Source organism: Phascolarctos cinereus, unplaced genomic scaffold, assembly GCF_003287225.1.
Source record: "Phascolarctos cinereus isolate Bilbo 61053 unplaced genomic scaffold, phaCin_HiC Scaffold_726;HRSCAF=1367, whole genome shotgun sequence".
In the NCBI taxonomy this organism is placed as follows: Eukaryota; Metazoa; Chordata; class Mammalia; order Diprotodontia; family Phascolarctidae; genus Phascolarctos; species Phascolarctos cinereus.
The window spans coordinates 385,888,794-385,909,259 of record NW_027556098.1 but is presented as its reverse complement, the minus strand read 5'-3'; the positions used below and the strand labels follow the sequence as shown (position 1 = coordinate 385,909,259).

General features: G+C 42.1%; 1 protein-coding gene across 1 annotated transcript in view; it reads left to right on the top strand.

Annotated features, from left to right (window-relative positions):
- The window catches only part of FHAD1 (forkhead associated phosphopeptide binding domain 1), a 193,124-nt gene that overhangs the window by 171,409 nt on the left and 1,249 nt on the right, over positions 1 to 20,466 (top strand). The gene's annotated exons all lie outside the window — the stretch shown is intronic.

Below are 20,466 nucleotides of genomic sequence, written 5' to 3'. Positions count from 1 at the left end.
TATAAGTTCTTTGAGGGCAAGAACTATCTTTTCTTCTTTCTTTCCTTCCTTCTTCCTTCCTTCCTTTCTCTCTCTTTCTCTCTTTTTCTTTCTTTCTTTCTTTCTTTCTTTCTTTCTTTCTTTCTTTCTTTCTTTCTACCTCTAGCATCTAACCCAGGGACTAGAATATAATAGGTGCTTAATAAATGCCTATTGAATTAATGGATTCAAGTATAATTGGATTAGGAGGGTCTGAGGTCCCTTCCAACTCTAAGGTTCTGAGCTTCCATGAGATGACTCACTCAAGGTCACACAATGGATTAATGGCAGCATCAGAACTAGAGTTGGGTCTCTAACCCATCAGCCCAGAAGTCTTTTCACTAGACAGCCATATGGTGATGCACCTCTGGAACAGGCAACCTGAGACAGATCCAGGGCAAGATGGGCCAAGGGAGGTCCATAGGCTGCTGCAAGAAATCATGCCCACCTTCCAAATGTTGGTGTCCTGGGATGGCACTCCAGCCATCCAGGCTAGTTATGATTCTGAGTCCTGGCCACTGAAAATGAATGGGGAGGGTCGAATGCTATTTGAAGATTTTTTTCATGAGTAATTATGAATATGTCTTTGTTTATGTGTTAAAGCTCAGGGTCAAAAAGATCATGCCCAAGACAAACCAGGAGAAAGACCTACAGAACAAAGAGTCACCACAGAAAACCATCCTGGAAATCATCATCCCTAAAACAAGTGATAGGAACTAGCAGAAGTGTGCCCCACTACACTTTCCAAATCACAAGTCTTTTGGAACCTTCTGTGGACAGTTGCTGAATGCTGCTCCTAGATCTTTGAAGCACACCTAGAATTTTGTTCCCCCTTCCCCCACCCTCCCACCCATGCCCAAAGACTTGCATTTTGCACAAGACCAAGTTTCAGTGTGTGTGGAGGAACGGATTGTGTGTGTGTGTGTGTGTGTGTGTGTGTGTGTGTGTGTGTGTGTGTGTTTAATACCTTCAGATGAATGTGTTAGGTCCCGACAATCATAATGGATTGAAATCACTAATGCAGAATCCAGAGTCTTGAGTAGAGAGATGATGCAATGCAGTGTTTGGTTCATGGCCAAGTGGAGGCCCCTGTCCTCCCTCTCTTCTCCCAGCACATCCCTTAGTGGACCACAGTGCAGAAAGTGCTGTGGTCCTAGCAACTCTTGCCCTGAGCTGTCTCCATGGTGACAGGATGGGAGCGAGTGTTAGACACTGAATTCTGAGTTCATTATAATAAATTTAGAAAAACTTAACTCAATTCTGTTGTTTAAACCAAGCCAGAAGTACTAAGGGAACAAACTGAATCCTTGTGCTGAAAAAGTCAAAGGCACCATAGCTAGCAATACTCATTTTCACTATGCTAAAAATCCCTGTTCTTTTCTCCCTTCTACTTCTCCCTTTATTCGACTCTCTCTTCATCCCCTTTGTCATGTCTCTGTTATAGATGTTTTTCAATTTATAACATAGGTGGCTAAAGACATCAAGGTTAAGACTGAGAATTCACTGATGTCATTGACTACAATAAAATTATTTTTCAAGATTTTAGTAGTTAATGCCTTTATTATACTATGTAGCACCTGGGGATATCTACTCTCCACTTCCATGTGGGCTGCCCTAGACTAGTTACCTTAGATATGAGATACTCTGTATATTCACATCTACTCAGGAACCATAGTTTGTGAGCCCCCACCAATGTGTTTACTTTTACCAGTCAACCACAGAATACAATTAGTTGAAAGCAAAGGTATTTAATGAAAAAGCATAGTAAGAAAATTAGCAATAGAAGATTCTTCCCATAAACCTAGGGCACATTTTTTTCACAAATACATACTCCACTAGTGGAAAAGGTTTACATATGTAGAAAACACAGGGAAGAGGTATGCACATGCACACACACATACTATATATATATAACCAATGAGCATGTATATAGAGGCAACTCATGCTGTTTCTGTCTATCACTGTCTTTTGGTGATGTCATTGCATTGCCCCTCTTGGTTGAGGGGCTGGGAATTTCCACCAGCTATGGAGTCTCTGGGTTGTTACTCCCTGCTGGTCTCACCTGATTGCTACTCAAAGGCGCTCTGCTGATGTTATGATTATCACCAATCACCACCTGGTAGTTTTGATAGGTAAAAGGCTATGTCTTCCAGCTTCTGGCTTCAAGTGTAGACCTCAGCTGAGTTGTTACTTCTTCTCCAAAGAAGGAAGAGGAATGAGTTTTGCCATCTCTCCTTTAAGTCAGAACTCAGAGACTCAAGCTTCAGTTCTTATAGAAAGGCAAAACCCTAAGTCAGAAGGAAGGGGGCCCAGCAGTACCAATTCTCACACTGTACTACCAAGCAGCAATCATCAAAATTATTTGGTACTAGATAAGAAACGGGTCAATCGGTAGAACACATTAAGTATATGACATATAGAAAGGAGCTAACCTAGTAATCTATTATTCAATAAACCCAAAACCCCAAGTATTAGAGTAAGGATTCATTTTTGACAAAAATTGATGAAAACTGCCAGCAGTCTGGTAGAAAATAGCTTTAGACCAATACTGAATGTCATATACCAATATAAACTCTGAATAGATACTTGTGTTGAATATCAAAGGTTATTTGTTGTTATTTCAGTTATGATTGACTCTTCATGACCCCATTTGGAGTTTTCTTGGTAGAGATACTGATGTGGTTTGCCATTTTATTCTTCAGCTCATTTTATAGATGAGGAGAGTGAGGCAAATAGAGTTAAATGACTTGCTTAGGGTTACAAAACACGTAAGGGTCTGAGGCCAGATTTGAACTCATGAAAATAAGTCTTCCTGACTCCAGGCTCAGAACTCTATCCAGTGCACCACTTAGCTGCCCTTATCAAAAGTCATATCATAAACAAATTATAAATGCAAGGTAGAAATTACCTTTCAGTTCTTTGAGTAAGGAGACAGTTTATGACCAAACAAGGGATAGAAAGAATCGCAGAAGATAAAAACAATTTTGATTATGTAAATTGTAAAAAGTTTAGCGCGCGCGCGCACACACACACACACACACACACACACACACACACACATCCAACATAGCTGAGATTGGAAGGGAAACAGTTAACTAGGAAAAATCTTTGCAGCAAATTTCTGAGATAGAGGTCTCATTTCTAAGATATATAAAGAACTGATTGAAAATTAGAATAGCACCCATTCCACAGCAAGTAAATGATTAAAGGGTATGAATAAGCAGTTCTCAAAGAAGGACATCCAAGCTACTGATAGCCATATGAAAAAATGTTCCAAATCGCTAATAATCAGAAAAATTCAAATTAAAGCAGCTCTGAGAAACTTCATAACCATGAGATTGAGAAAGGTGATAAAAAAAAAAAGGAAAATGACAAATGGAGGGGCTATGGGAAAGAAGACACAGGGTTGCACTGTTGGTGGATCTGTGAATTGCAACCAAGAAATTTGGAACTATGTCCCAAAAAGTCAATAAACTCTGCAAACCCTTTGACTCAGATGTCATTACTAGTCCCATAAACCAAGGAGATAAAAGCATGAGAAAAAAGTACTATATGTGCAAAAATATTTATAGCACTCTTTTTGTAGTCCAAGAGCTGGACATTAAATGTGCAACCATCAGTTGGGAAGTGGTTGTACAAATTATGATACATGAATGAGCAGAATACTATTGTGCTAGAAGAAATGATGAGATGGTTTCAGAGAATCCTCAGAGGATTTGTATTAATTTATGCAGAATAAAGTGAGCAGAACCAGGACAGTAATTTATATTACAATAACATATTGTAAAAAAAAATGAACAGTTTGGAAAGACTTAAAAACCATGACCAACACAACGATCAACCATAATTCCAGAGCACTGATGATGAAAAATGCTGCCCACCCTGGAGCAGAAAGGAGTAATCTGAATATATAGAATGAATATATGGAATATAGAATGGCTAATATTGGAATTTGTTTTGCTTGGCTATGCATATTTGTTATAGGGGTTTGAGAGAAAGATGAAGGGAGAAAGAAAGAAAGAAAGAAAGAAAGAAAGAAAGAAAGAAAGAAAGAAAGAAAGAAAGAAAGAAAAAAGAAAGAAAGAAAGAAAGAAAGAAAGGAAAGAAAGAAGGGAAGGAAGGAAGGAAGGAAGGAAGGAAGGAAGGAAGGAAGGAAGGAAGGAAGGAAGGAAGGAAGGAAGGAAGGAAAAGAAAGACAGACCCTGACAAGCCCAGGATCAGAATTCTTAGCTTTTTTTTTTTCTTGAATGGGAGTTAGATAGTCCTCAGAGCTTTGGCTATAAAAGCTTTTCCTTTCCAAAAGGAGAGCCTTAATTCCAGGGCTAAGCTCTTTTGGAATCTTGAATAGTTAATCATCAAAGCATGACCTGCAGGAATAAAGTTTATATTTTTAACTTCCATTTGTTACTTTCCAAAGTTAGGGTAACTGTTTTAAAACTTTCTAACTAATGTTAGAAAGTCTTTGCAAACCCTGTGTTATGCACCCAAACTGCACCCATTCAGCAGTGTTTTAAGGGTTACCCTTCAAACAAAACACCAAGGTCCTGATCTAAGTTTTGGTCTAAGGCCATGTGATATTCTCATTCCTAAGATTCTTTTGGTCTATCATCAAATGAATTGGGGGGAGGGGTGCAGGAGAGAAGGCAAAGGAATAAAAACTAAATGGAACTACTTCAGGGTCTACTTCTAGCCTTACCTCAACCATGTCAGTCCCTTTTTTCAAATTCCCAACTTTATTGTGTATATGGTGGCCCACAGCAGTCAATCAATCCATAAACAGAGAAAGAAAGACAAAAGACAGTCCCTGGCCTCAAGGAGCTCATAGTCTAACAAGGGAGACAACATGCAAACAATTATTTAAAAACAAGCTCTACACAGGATAAATTGGAAGTTCTTAACAAAGAGAAAGCACTAGAATTAAAGGGGGGAGAAGGGTGTTGGGAAAGACTTCTTGTAGAAGATGAGATTTTAGCTGGAACTTTGCCAGTACCTGGCTTAGAGCACCACCTGAAAGGGAATAATTAGCTGGCTCTCCACCTCACTGGTGTGGGTACTAATCCCACTGGTATATCTGGCAATGCCTCTATTCTTCCATCAATGCTTGTCATCTTATGGAATTCTTGTCCATGTTCTCCCATAAATCCTCCCTAGAAGATTAACCTGGGGCAGCTAGTTAGTGAAGTATATAAAGGGCCAGGCCTGGAGTCAGGAAGACCTGAGTTCAAATCCAGCCTCAGACACTTACTAGCTAGGTGACCCTGGGCAAGTCACTTCATCATGTTTGCCTCAGTTTCCTCATCTATAAAATGAGCTGGAGAAGGAAGTGGCAAGCCACTCTCACAGGGTCATTAAGAATCATACGTGACTGAACAACAACAATTGTGTTTTCATTTTATTAACTGTTTTCCAATTACATTTTAATCTGGTTCAGGCTTCACTCCAGAGTACTGCTTCAACTACAAGCTGCCTGAAAGCCACATTGGACACTTCTGTCTAGAGGATGGTTTGGAGTGAGGAGAGAGCTGAAACAGGGAGGCTAGTTAGAAGGCCGTTGCAGTAGTCTAGATGGAAGGTGATGAGGTGTGTGAGTGAAGCAGAGATGACTAGTGGTGGGCAGTGGGTGTTTGTGACTACGTGCATGAAGAGCCCTTCTTTGGCAAACAGGTTTTACTTGAGCCACTTGACAAACCAGGACCAGGACCTGTTACCTGCCGAAACAGAGGCATGAAATGTCTCAGGAAATATATTGCTTGGTCATTACACTCTCTGAGTCTTCAGCGTCTGCTTTGTTTTTGTGCTGACCAACACAGCTTTGAAGAAGAGATATAAGATGACATCTTTGCAGAGGTGGGGGACTATGGGTGTGTAATACTGCAGACTTTTTCTGTGTGCTGGTTAGTTTTGTTACCCTGTTTTCTCCTTCAACTTTATTCTTGGTTATGAAGGAGAGTTCTCTGGGAAGGGAAGTTAAGATAGATATACCGGAAAATGTAAGTAAAAATTTTTTTTAAATGATACCACTAAAATTTCGTTTTAAAAGAAAAAAAGTTATCACCTCTGGGTGCGACTCCCCCAGCTTTCCTTCAAAGAGTCTACATAAGCTGAAAAAACCAGAGGCGCCTGTGAGCCTGAAGAAGACGTGAAATGGGGCCCAGGCACTGTGGAACAGCTCAGCCTACCATTTTGGCCCCGTTTCCATCAAGATGTGCAGCTCATTTCCATCTGTGCCATGTCCTGAGTTATTTTGAGCCGGCGTGTGACCTCATGTGCCTCATGATTTGTTTTGAAGATTTCCTAACCCATCTGTTCCCCTGAGCATCTTTGCAGTGTCCCTTGCCTGAGATGGAATGGGCCAGGCTTGCTTTCCTGGTCCCAGACTTCATTTCCTCCAGGGGGGTTTCTTTCATGCAAGCATGTAGAAGAATTCAAGGGCATAAGTTATATCCTCAGATGAGACTCTTACTAAGTGTTGCCATTTGGACACATAAATCAATTTGCAGGGAAGTTTCTGGTCTTGCCTGGTAATCATTAGAAAGTAAAATGAGACTGCTTCTCTTCTCTTGCAGCCTCTGGTCTGCAACCTTCAACAAGGGAGTGGTTGTAAATATCCATTTGCCAGAATGTGGGAGCATTTAATCATTTCTGAAGCTCAACTGTCATTTTCAGGGGATTCACAAGACAGATCACCCATTAGATCTCTCTTAAGCAAGCACTATTGACTGAGAGGCACATGATGTCCACCATCACATGGTGTGGGGGATAGAGCCTACCCTTGGGAATCCAAATGGGGGATAGAGCCTATCCTTGGAAATCCAAATGGGGGATAGCGCCTACCCTTGGGAATCCAAATGGAGGATAGAGCCTACCCTTGAGAATCAGAATGAGGGATAGAGCCTACCCTTGGGGATCAAAAAGTCTGGTATGATCTGTCCTTTACTAGCTATGTGATAAATGATCAGTTGCTTACCTACCTCCCTGAGCCTCAGTGTTATACAAATGGGGACAACTTTATACTTTCGCAACTGACCTCACAAGGTTGTCATGAAGAAAACCCTTTTTGAAGAGCCCTGGATTCAGGGTCAGGAAGCCTAAGTTCAAGTTTCAGCTCGGATACTTATTGTTCAAGTCACTTAAACTCTCTGGGTCTCACTTCCCTTCCTTAGGAATTGAGGAGGGTGGGCTAAAGGGCCTCTAGCTATAAGATCCTCTGCTGCTATAAAATGCTACGTTAATGTGATTTAAAAATCATTATTATTGTTGTTCTCATTACTATTATTACAGTTTGGGCATGCTTTTCAACCAAAGCCTAGCTTTTAGCTCTTTAAATCTTTATAATATGTGGGTATGCTAAACCATGAGGTTTATTCCCACTAATGGGCTATGACTCCTCACCTCCACTATCAGACATAAAATCTACTGTTTGGCATTCAAAAATCTTCATAACCTGGCTTCTTTCTACATTTTCAGTCTTTTTACACCTTATGTCTCCAAAGAGCCTCTGACTCTTCAATCCAGTGACTTAGATATGCCCCAGTACTTTCATGTTAATGTAGCCCCAATTCCTATCAGATACTGTGGCCAATCCTGGTGAGGGGGAGAGGACACTTTATACAGTTGTTTTCTTGAAGCTCTTGTTAGCTTTTGGGTGGAGTCATGTGGCTCTGGAGGGTAGAGGTGTCAAATTTGCAGTTTCCTGAGAGTGCATAGGCTCCCTGAGCTGGGGGGTGGGGGGGTGTCCTTAGAATGTACAAGTGTGATCACAGGATGGTCAAGTATCCGTGAGTTATAGGATGAGGAAGACAGAGAAAAAACGCTTATTGCATTCCTATTCTGTCTTCTACAGAACCACATTCCAGGTAGATGAAAAAACGACATGCTTATTAAATGCAGAGGGTCCAATCAAGTCAAGTCAAAGCACTAAGCATTGATTAAGCACCTACTAGTACAAAGGCTACTACTATTAAGTACCTACTACATATGGAGGCAGCTATATGGTTTAGTACATAGGGCACTGGGCCTGGAGTCAGGAAGACTGAGTTCAAATCCAGCCTCAGATACTTACTAGCTGTGTGACCCTGGGTAAGTCACTTAACTTCTGTTTGCCTTAATCCACTGGAGAAGGAAATGACAAACCACTCCAGTATCTTGCGAAAGAAACCCCCATGGCCAGTATTGGCATGCTATGGTCCAAAGAGTGCTAGGGTCACAAAGAGTCAGACATGACTGAAAGACTGAACAACATTGCTTCATAGGCATTGTGCTAAGCATTCGGGATACAAGAAAGGTCAAAAACAGTCCCTGCCCTCAAGGAGCTCACAGTCTAATGGGGTGACAACATGTAAACAATTATGTACAAAAAAGCTATAGGCAAGGGGCAGCCAGGTGGCGCAGTGGATAGAGCACTGGTCCTGAAGTCAGGAGGACATGAGTTCAAATTTGACCTCAGACACATAACACTCACTAGCTGTGTGACTCTGGGCAAGTCACTTAACCCCAATTGCCTTGCAATTTTAAAAAAAGCTATAGAAGGAATAAATTGAGTAGAGTCAATAGAGGAGATGCGTTAGCATTAAGAGGGATCAGAAAAGGCTTCTTGGAGAAGGTGAGAAATTCGCTAAGACCTGTAGGTAGCCAGGAGGAAGAGATGAGGACGGTGAACATTGTAGGCAGGGAGGGCAGTCTAGGGAAACATCAAGAGTTGGGACATGGAACGCCATATTCAGGAAACAAGAAGAAGAACAATGTCACTGGATGGAAGCATTGGGGGCAGGAGAAAAGAGATAAGATATAAAAAGACTAGAAAGAGACCAAGTGCTGAAGGGTTTTGAACACCGCACAGATGATTTTATATTTGATACTGGAGGTAAGGAGTCACCGTCACTAGTGGGAATAAAGCATCAGCTAAATGACTATTGATGAGTCACCAAACATTTATCAAATGCCCCCGAGTACTAAGTGTGGGGGGATACAAACAAAAGGATAAAGAAAGACAGTCCCTGCCCTCAAAAAGCTTACATTCTAACAGGGAAGACAATCCATAAGAAGCTGAAAAGGGATGTTCAATATGATTGTACATGTATAACCTATATCAGATTGCATGCCATCTTGGGGAGGGAGGGGGGTGGATTTTAGAACTCAAAATCTCATAAAAGTGAATGTTGAAAACTAAAAATAAATAAATAATTTTTTAAAATAATAAAACCTAAAAAAAAAAAAAAGCTAAAAAGGGGTAGAGGGTTGGGAAGAGAGATGGAGGTTCCCAGCCATGGGGACATGGTAGAAAAAGTCCAGAGAGTCAGGAGTATAGTCTGGAAAGGAATGAAGACACAGCTGACCTGAGTGTCCCTCTTAAAATGGGGGAACCAGCCAATCAAGAGGAGTACGGTACCTCCAGTGTGTGAAATATCAGGGGTAGAGTAAGTTTCCAAGGCTGGGAAGTTTCAGTGGCATGGTAGAGTTGATTCAGTACATCCCAGGGCTAGCCCATGTTTATCACGCTGCTGATCTGTGGGTCTGAAGCCTCCTGATGAATTGGCTTTGCTAGCCAAGCAGCCAGGACAATTTCAATGTCTTTTAAGGAAAAATTACCCTTACCTTTGAGGAGTAGAGCCCAGGGAAAAGTCAGCCCAAACACATGGTGGGGGGACTCTGGTAGACAACATTCCACTACTTCACATAATGAATACCATCCTAGATTTGGAGTCAGGTAAAACTGGGTTCAGATGGTCTTAGTTGTGTGACCCTGGGTAAGTCATTTAATGTCTCTAAGCCTCTATTTCCTCATCTGCAAAAATGGGATAACACCTCCCTCAAAGGGTTGTTTTGGGGATCAAATGAAAGAATGTTGGTAAAATGCTAAGAAAATTAAACTCTTCTTATTCTATAATTCACTACAATATTTAAACTTTCTGGAAGATTTTTAGATCATAGATTTAAAGGTGGAAAAAACCTTACAAGTCATATGATCCACGCACCCCACCCTCCCTTCATTTTACAGATGAGGAAACTTAGGTAAAATAATTTACCCAAGGTCACACAGCAGTGAGTAGCAGAGCAGGGATCTGAGCCCAGAGCCTCTGCCTCTGAATCTGGCATTCTTGGCTGGATTCTTTGCAAGCCTGCTGGTGCTAGCCCACCACCACGGGACTGAGCCATTGACGCCATTGACATTGTCACCTCATCTCAGCACCTTTGGGTGTCTGATAACCACTCCTCGTGCAGACAGGCAACTGCCCTTTGACGCTTCCATGTATAGCATGACACCGCCCCCTGTCCAGTTTTTGTCAAATGCTGAAAACATAGTATGCTTTTCCAAACCAAGCCACAACTTGAAGCAATTAATTTGAAAGGGGATAAGCTTCCTTTTCAGAAAGAGTTGTTTTGGTATCCAAGACAACCACCAAGAGCATTTCTATAGGTAGATTTGCTTCTGTTGACCTGCACAGAGATGTACGCCCGCTTCACGTAGCTCTTGATCTCCTCCCCCACTTGAGTCTCTGGTGGGAGCTGTGCATCATTTCTTTCTCCTCCTTCCAATCTGCCAATGCTGTACTGGGCATCGGGGCTCCAGGAACAGAGAAATGGTTCCTGAATCCACCAAGCCTGGAATCCAACCAGAGACCTATCTCTGACCCTCAGGATCCCATTCTTCCCTTCACTAAGTCCTCCTTAACCTGCCTTACCCAGGGCTTCTCAAAGATGAAAATTAGTGTTGATGATGATTAATTAGTAAGCTAGTATTTGTAAAGTGCTAAGTGAAGTGCTAGATTTTATTAGCAAATAGCTCCTTCACTGCCTTCCTAGTCCCAGATTGATTCTCTGCTTTTTCTGGAGGGAGGAGAGCTTCCTAGGATTATAATATCACAGAATCATACTAGAGTGGGAAAGGACCCATGGATATATCAGGACCTTAGGGGCCCACCTAGAGCTGGTAGGGACCTCTGAGACTATCTAGACCTATGTCCTCATTTTACAAATAAGGAAATTGAAGCCCTGAGAAGTTTAAGTGACTTTCTCCATTTCATAAAGCTAGAGAAAGGAATAAACATTTACATAGCACCTACTAACTGCCGGGCCAGTGCCAAGTGCTTAATAGATTATCTGATCCGCAAGACAGCCATGAGATATAGGTAATTGTCCCCATTTAACAGCTGAGGAAATTTGAGGTTAAGTGATTTTCCCAGGGTTACACTGCTAATAAGTATCTGAGGTTAGCTTAGAATTCCGGTCTTTCTGACCAGGCCCAGCACTCTCTCTGCATTAGTGCCTGGTTGACTTTACCTAGCTAGAGTCCAAGGTGGGATTTGAACCCAGGTCTTCATGCCTTTGGGTCTAATACCCTCCCACTGGCCTCAGAAGCTAACCAATCCACTCCTTACATGAGCAGCAATCCCTCCCGCAACATTACCAACAAGAAGTTATCTGGCCTCTGCTTGAAGACTTCCCCTGAAGACTAACTTAATGCCTATTTCTGTGAGAAGGGACCACCCAACTTATCCATGCTCTGGATTCCTACCCAAAAGCTTATTTTTGCTTTTTTCCTTCATGGCACCAACTCTTCTTTTCAACCCAATGGAGACATAATAGGAACATGGGAACTGTTTTTTGAGTATGTGGAAGGACTGTCATGTCGAGGGTGATTTTCATGATACCACTCTCCTCTGGTTCTCTTTCTGATCAATCCTTCTCTCTCTCCTTTCCTGGGTCATCATCAGTCTCAGGCCCCATAACTGTTAAGTGTTACTTAAGGATCCATCCTGGGCTCTCCCCTCTCCTCTCTCAGAACTGTTTCTCTTGGTGACCCTCTCAGTTCCCATGGGTTTAATGATCATTTCAATGGTAGCTGACTCACAGGTCCATACGTCCAACCCCAGGCTGAGTCTTGGCTCCCAGAGGACTGAATTAAGGAAACAGGTGAAATTGATGAGGAGACAGTTTAGGTCAGACACCAGGCAAAAAAAAAAAACTAATGATCAGAGGTGTCCAAAGGTGTAAGGGGTTGATAGCTCAGTAGGTAGGGATACCCCCTCAATGGGGTCTTCAAGCAAAGGCTGGACCAATAACTTGCTGGGTATGATGTGGAGGATTCAGATATGGATTGGACAAGTGGGGCACCGAGAGCTCTTCCAAGTTTCGTATATCCACTATTGTTCTTAGCATGACTTCATCCCTCTCTCCCAAAATATAGCTATTTGAGATGAGTGGATGTGGGAGGACAAGGAACATAAGTCAGTGATGACTAAGTCTGCCTAGCTCCATCCTGGAAGGTTCTCACAACTGGTGCTTGGCTTACTCCTGTCTCTGTGAAAACTCCCTTCCTTGTGTGTGTATGTGTGTGTGTGTGTGTGTGTATCTTTTTTTTTCCTGGAATGCAGTTTCTTTCATAATGCTTAGACAATCTAAATCAGCTGCTTCCACTTGGAGCCAGGGTTTAAGGCCCAGAATTCTGAGGTTAATTATTTCCCTTTTCTGATTCCCACTAGCTGCTAATATTTCCCCTCCCCCGTGCTACCCATAAATTTCCTTGCGTCTGTTTTGCCTATATTTATATATGTATATGTCCACAGCTAGATTGTAACCTCCTCCAGGGCAGGGATGTTTTACTTTTGTAAAACGTTTTTTACTTTTGACCTACCATAGTGCCTGGCACACAGTAGGCAATTAATAAATGCATGTTAATGTATTGATTGAGCAATTGATGAGATTCCCTAATACAGCTATTTCCTAATTGATATTTCCTAGATATCCCATGATCCCTCAGTGTCTGTCAGTTATTTCATGCTCCCCTCTTTTCTTTGCCTTATTCTTGGCAGCATAAGCTTATGGAATGAATAGCAGGTTCACAGTCAGTTCTGAGTTCAGATCTGGGCTGGGACACTTTTACTGGGTATGCCTTTAGGTGAGTTATTGAGCCTCTGAGCCTTAGTTTCCTCATCTGTCAAATGAGGAAAATGTTATCCTTCCCATAGCATCTGTCCATTGTTGTGAGGATCCAGTGAGATAATGCATATGAAAGACCTGACCACATCCCTCATGGCAGTGTTCAAGAAGCTCCGGTGACTCCCTATTGCCTGTAGGATAAAGTACAACCTTTCTGGTCTAGCACCTCAAGCCCTTTAATGGCCTGGAGTCAAGAAAACCTGAGTTCAAATCTGGCTTCAGATTCTTGCTAGCTGTGTGACCTTGGGCAAGTCATTTAACCTCTTTCTGCTTTAGTTTCCTCATCTGTAAAATGGGTATAATAGCACCTCCCTCCCGGGGTTGTTAGGAAGATCAAATGAGATAATATTTGTAATGTTTTGCAAACCTTAAAGCAACATAGAAATGCTAGTGATTACTATTACTTTACAACTGAACTATAACTTCTTGTTTTCCAGGCTGATTGTACATTACTCTCCACTATGCACACCTCATTCCAGACAAACTGGCTTACTTGTTTTTCTCTATACACAACATTCCATTTCCCACCTCCAAGCCTTTGTATAAGCTGTCCCTAGGCTCTGTAATGTTCTTCCTCCTTGCTGTCACCCCGTTAGCTTCCTTCAAGGCTGAGCTCAAGCACCATCTCCTACAAGACTTTTTTTTTCTGATTCTTCTAGTTAAGGCCATCACCCCCTCCAAAATTACTTCCTATTTCTTTGCATTGATTTATGTTTACGGGGATTGTTTCATTTTTTTCCGTAGCAGCACAGAGATCACAGAACTTCATGGGACCTTGGAGTCCAACTGGCCTAGCTCTTTTACAGATGAGGAAACTGAGGCCCAGACAGGTTGTGACTTGCCTGAGATCACACAGACTAACTGGCAAAGTTAGGATTTGAACTCAGATCTCAGGACTCCAAGTTCAAGGCTCTTTTCATTGTGATACTCTACTTAATAAATGCTTGATAAATTAAATTGAATTGAAAGTGCTTTGTAACTGTGAACGACTCTGGAAATGGGAGCTATTATCATTCCTCCCTTTCTCTTTTATTTGTGACACTGCAGCAGTGGTATACTGGTAAATATTTAACAACCAGCTCTCCAGGGGGACAACACGTATCCATGACCCACTTTTTCTTTACCACTTCCTTAGTTCTAGAAAAAGGACAAAACGATCAAATCAAGTCCTGATTTGCAGCATCTGCAGATTTCTGAGGTTGATGTTTAGTCTTTTCAGTCACATTCAACTCTCCATGACCCAATCTGGGGTTTTCTTGGCAAAAATACTGGAGCACTTTACCATTTCCTTCTCCAGCTCATTTTACAGATGAGGAAACTGAGGCAAACAGGGTCAACTGCTTTGCCTAGGGTCAGATTTGAACTCAGGAAGATGAGTCTTCCTGACTCCAGGCTTGGCACTCTATCCACTGTGCCACGAGGCACAGTGAGGTGAAAATGCTCGTATTGAACATTTAACTATCAGCTTCCAGGAGTCCATTCAAGCTGGCTCTAGCACACCGATGCAGTGTGACCATTCCTTAAGTCTGTCAACACTCCCAAGAGGTTGAATTCCAAATAAAATGTGGTACAACCAACATCCTATGTCAGCGAGGGGTGAGAACATCGTAGACACAGCAGAAGTCCTAAGCCCACAGCCACTGGCATGGATCACACAAGCTCTCCTACATCCTAGCCACAGGCTCCAAACTACTGAGGCTTAACATCCAACAGGTGGGGCAGGGGACTTTCATATGAGCTCCTCAGGGAGCTGCTGCGGAGGAGAAGAGTCTGAGCTAAATCTGGCTTTCCTGACGCCATTTTCCAGAGCTCTGAAAGGAGCTTTTGTCTCCCCTTGGCACTTTGTGGATGGCTTGGCTCATTTCCCCATAGACATGTTTCTGCAAAAGGGCTTTATAAAAGTTACTATTTAAACACTTGAGTGTCTATAAATGGCCCCCACTGCAGCATCAGGAAAGAAGCCTTGGATTTAGAGCCAGAAGCCCTGAATTCGAATCCCACCTGGACACCTTCAGTACGTCCTTTAACCTCATTGGGTCTCTCTTATCTGTAGAATTAAAGGGCAAAACTTGGTGGTCTCTGGGGTTTCTTTCAGCTCTAAATCTGAGATTCTATCCTTACTGACTCTTTGCTGAGCACATTTTCCGAGGCATTATACAGATGTCACCTCCTCCTAGAAGTCTTCTCTGATCCCCAGAATTATAAGAGAGCCTTCTCTATTGAGCTCCTCCTGTGCACTTCTCACATTCTAACTCTGAATCACAGCTTTGGAGGTGAGAATTTTATCCTTCCTAAGTCTGTAAACTTGAGAACTGGGGCTGTCACTTTTCATCTCAGTGATCCCAGCACTTAACACAATGCCTTGCACACGCTAGGTACTTCATCATGGAATACTGGAAATGGAAGCGATCTTAGACCATACATCAACTGACTGGACCTTTTGTGTTTTATAGATGTGGAAACTGAGGCCAAACAGGTGAAATGACTTCTCCAAAATTATTTGGGAAAAGAAGGAAGGAGAATAAGAGCTTATGGTGGAGGGGAGAGAAAGAGAGGAGAAGAGGGGAAGAGAGGAGGGAGAGAGAGGGAGGGAGAGAGAGGAGGGAGTGGGAGGAGAGAGAGAAGGAGAAGGGAAGAGAGAGAGAGAGAACAGAGGGGGGAGGGAGAGGGAGAGAAAGGGGGAAAGAGAGGGGAAGAGAGGAGGAGAGAGAACAAGAAGAGAAAGAGAAGAAATGAATGTCACAATATCTCAGGCCATAGTAGAAGAATATCCTTGCCATCATCTCCCTCCATTCCTGGCTGAAATTCCTTTGTGTTTCAGATAGGTAGATAGATAGATAGATAGATAGATAGATAGATAGACAGACAGACAGACATATATATAGTATTAATTATCTGCATACATGTTGTTTCTCTCTCTGAGAATGGCAGTTCCATTAGGGGTCCATTTGCTAGCACTGAGAACAGTACCTGACACATGAATGCTAGCTGAGTTGAAAGGAACACACAGAACATACATATAATAATGTAGTCCTACCCCCTCAGTGCTCAATAATAGCTGGTCTGTAGGTTTTTAAAGTTTTACAAAGAGATATACATAAATTGCCTCATTCCATCCTCACAAAGACCCTTTGTAGAAATACATCCACGTGAAATTTTTGCAGGATTTATAATGCCATTTTCCAGATGAGGAAATTGACTCAGAGTTTAAGTGACTTACCCCAAAGGATGGGAGAACCTTATTGGTAAATACCTATATTATTCCATTAAAATACACTGAAAATAGTCATGTTAGTGAAAATTTGTGGATTGAAGAGAGAATAATGAGAAGACAGGCATAGTGTGGAAAGAGGAGGGAGCATTATAATGCATCTGAAAAATCTGAAACAGACTGTCTTACCAAGACCCAAAAATGACATTTGGATACTAAATACTTTCTTTTTGAACTCATTTCATGAGTGATAACAAGTCAGTGAAAGCAAGCTAATTGGCCTCCAAAAATATCCAGAAATTCTAAACTGATTTTTTGATCAACGAAGCTACAGAATTTTCAGTGTTTCCTTTGAGAAGCATATCTCATTCAAACTAACACTGCTCACAAGGTTTTTTAATTCCATTTATCTCTGTGAATCCAGATTCTCATTTCTTCTCCCAATCAAATTCAGAGCAAGAGACAATCTGCAGGCTGGATGTGATCTATGGGCATCTCTTTCAAAAACTATACCAAGAATAAAACTGTTGGTTGACAAGAAGCAAAATCAAAGGTCTCAGTAATTCTGACAAATTTTTAAATTGTATGACACTAAAATTTTTGTTATGCACTGAATAAAGTTTCCTTTTGAAAAAAAATACATTTCTATTCTATTTCTGCTGTGCATATGCATGGTATGATAATAGAGTTTCCTTCACATTGAATAGGCAATATGGGAAGGTTTACTGAAAGTCAGGGCTTAGGGACACTGAAAAGGGTTGGGACACCCTCTTCTAAGACACTGACCATAGAAGCCATACCCTCACGGAATCCTTGAACTCCATCTCATTCAGCATCCTGCTCCCATCTCAAGCAGTCCTGTAACCTTTCACATTGAAGAAAGTCTTTTTGCCTATAGGCTCATTGTCAGCCAGATAACTGGCTGAGATAAGTGTAGGGTCACTGGATTATTGAAGGCATAATTCCCATTCATTAGCTCCATTCCAAATTTCTGGCTTTTAAGAGCAAAAAGATAGTCTAGTCCTCCAAAAACTGTTAGGTTTTTTTTTTCTTAAACACGGTCTTCATACCCCACTGTGTCTTTCACAACTGTTTAATCAACAAATAGTGGGAAACACAGCCCTTCTAGCTGGGTTTTGAATAAATACTAGTAAGGTTCATTTTGCACATCTTGCCATCTTTTTCCTCTTGGCCCTTTGGACCACCAAACCTCCAAAGATCGAGCTCTGGAGTACTTAATCCACCCAGTTTTGGACGGCCTGCCAAGGGGCCCTAGGTGTCCCAGTCATTGAGTGCAAATTCACATAGCGCGATTGTATCCAGCTGTTTCCCAGACCACCAGGCCATGCTTTCAGGGGCCCACCCCAACTGTTTTCTTGACATCTACTCTGCAGCTGAGGACTCCTTCCTCCCCATCTCCCCCCCTTTCTCAGAAAACTGTAATCAAATTAATACTATCCCTACTTCTGGAAAAGGCACGCCAATCAACTTCCCAATGGCTCCACTAACTAACCAACTGAAACACCCCTCACTGGCCAGTGCTCCCTATATGTAATATCTTCCTCTATTAGAAAGTAAAGGGGGCAAGTAGGTGGTGCCATAGTGCACAGAGTTCCAGGCCTGAAGTCAGGAAGGCTTCACCTTCCTAAGTTCAAATCTAGCCTTAGACACCAGCTGTGTGATCCTGGGCAAGTCACTTCATCCTGTTTGCCTCAGTTTCCTCATCTGTAAAATGAGCTGGAGAAGGAAATGGCAAATCACTCTGGTATCTCCGCCAAGAAAACCCCAAACAGGGTCACAGAGAATCAGACATACCTGAAATGATTCAACAACAACATTAGAACATAAGTTCTTCAAGGGCAGGAACTGTTATCTCCCTTTTGTATTTCACTCCAGCACTTACAACTGTGCCGTAGTAAGGTTTAATGGTTATTTTTCGTTCATTTGGATTCATTTGTAAATGAACCTAACCAAACCGCCCAAATGCTGGACTCCGCACTTTGCACAAAAAAAGAATACTTTTACTGATTTTGCAAACAATGAATTCAAATACTCGAGTACCTATGAATTGGGGTATTCCCTCCAATGACACAGTCCATACCTGCCCCTCCTATACAACTCATCCTCATTCTACTATGAGGCTAGCTCCCTTTCTGAGTTTACTTTGCATTTGTTAAGCCTCCTAAGGAGAAATGTATCCATCTGCAGATGGACCAGGCTATATGCAAACTGGCTCAATGGGCCTGCCTAAATGCAAATAAAAGTTTGATTCAGCATTTTAAAAGATTCCTTAAATAAAAATAACTCTTGCTAGTGAAAAACAGCCTTTTACCAAGTCCTACGTTTCCTAAGTTTGCTACAGGTGCTGGGGGGTTTCCTGAGATCACAACGATACCATTGGAGCACAGGGGCTGCTGCTGGGTTATCAGCCCATCCACCTTTTTTTAAGATCTTATTTTTCTTTGATTACATTTTCACTCTACTTCTCCTTTGTAATAACTGTGATGCACTACTACTGTCTGCTCATACCCACCAAGGGCCTCTCCATTCTCCTCAAATGAGACAATATTTACAAAGTGCTAAGCACAGGACTAGGTACATTTTTATTGCTGTTCAATCCTGCCCAACTCTTGGTGACCCCATGTGGGATTTTTTGGCAAAGATACTGGAGCCCTTTACCATTTCCTTCTCCAGCTCATTTTACAGATGAAGAAACTGAGGCAAACAGCATCAAGCAACTTGCCCAAGGTCACACAGCCAGTAAATGTTTGAAGCCAGATTTGAACTGAGGGAAATGAGTCTTCCTGACTTCAAGCCCAGTGTTCTATTCACTGTGTTACCTCAGCTGTAAAATAAAGGAATTATGTTCAATGACTTCTAAGATCCTTTCAAGCTATAGATCCATCATTTATATTCCTACAATCCATCAGAAATTGTTGCCACATATTACTTGACAAGAATGACTTTCCAGGTAAGACATAAAATGTGCAGTTGAAATCACCTGCATGCTTGGACCTTACACTAGCAAGTAGAGCTTTTGTGTGTCTGATATACATATCATGTGTTCAACATATGTGGATCATGCCAGGATTTTTTCAGCTTTTTGTTCTCTTTTTTCTGTTTTGTTTTGGCTTTTTTCTAGTTTGGTGGAGGTAGAGGAAATTTTCATAGGTAGGAGAGACAAAGACAGATTTGGGGGAAAGGACATTCCCCTTCCAACCTCCTGTCAGATAAGGATAAGGTTTGGGCAATCTGCTTCCTTGAGTGAGGGGGGAGGGGTTGATGTGGGGAGGACAGGTAAGAGAAGCTTGAAAGAGGTGTAGTGATTGGCTTGGCAGGTTTCTAGCTCCTTCCATCCTCAGGGTCTATCTGGTGCTTAGCAAATGTTGATATGAGGTAGGTGAGATGGTGTAGGCAAGGGCAGCAAACCACCCCCACCCCCACCCCCCAGTGTCCAAGCCAGGGTGTCTTGAGTAAAGCATAGCCAAGGAGGGGGAAGAAAAGCAGTACAAACAGGAAGACAATGGAACCATATCTATAAGCTGTTACCACACTAGCCCATGAATGCCCAAAGGCAGCTGGGTGGGACAGCTGCCTGGATGACCAGAGAATTTCAATAGAATGTTACATGTCAGGGCTAGAATCATAGGTCCAGAGATGGAAAGAGGACAAGTGGTCCAATTTCTCTCATTTTACAGAGTAGGAAACTGAGGTTAATTGATTTGTCTAAGGTCACACAGGTGGCAACATCAAAGGTGTGATTTGAATCCAGGTCCTCTGACTAGAACACAAAGTATTCTTTCCACTGTAGCTTGGAGCTTGCCAGGGCTGGCTCCCTTGTGGAAGCTAACTTACGAATCACATGGCTAGGGAATTGAATCCCAGTGCCAGTAACAACTGTCCCTAACAATATGGGGGAAATCACTCTCATTTTTAGGGTCATGAATTTTAGAAGCCTGGATTCAATTTGGCAAATAACAGGATGCTTTGGAGACAAAATAATGGGTGTGTGCCTGCATCAGTTGTTAAAACACCATCTGCCCCACCAGAACATTCTTCACCCTGTTCTCCACGAAGCATATAACATGCAAAATAAAAAGGAAGCAACCCAGCATCTGTCTTCAAGGATTTGAAGATTTGTTCTTCTGGGCCCCAGAAGGCAATTCTGGGAGTGCTGAGTGGAACCTAGAGGGATGCAGATTTAAGCTCTATGTAACAAATGGCTTGTCTTGGGAGTTAATGGAATCCTCATTGAGGTCTTCAGGCAAAGGCCGAATTCGAGGTCAGGGGGTGTTATG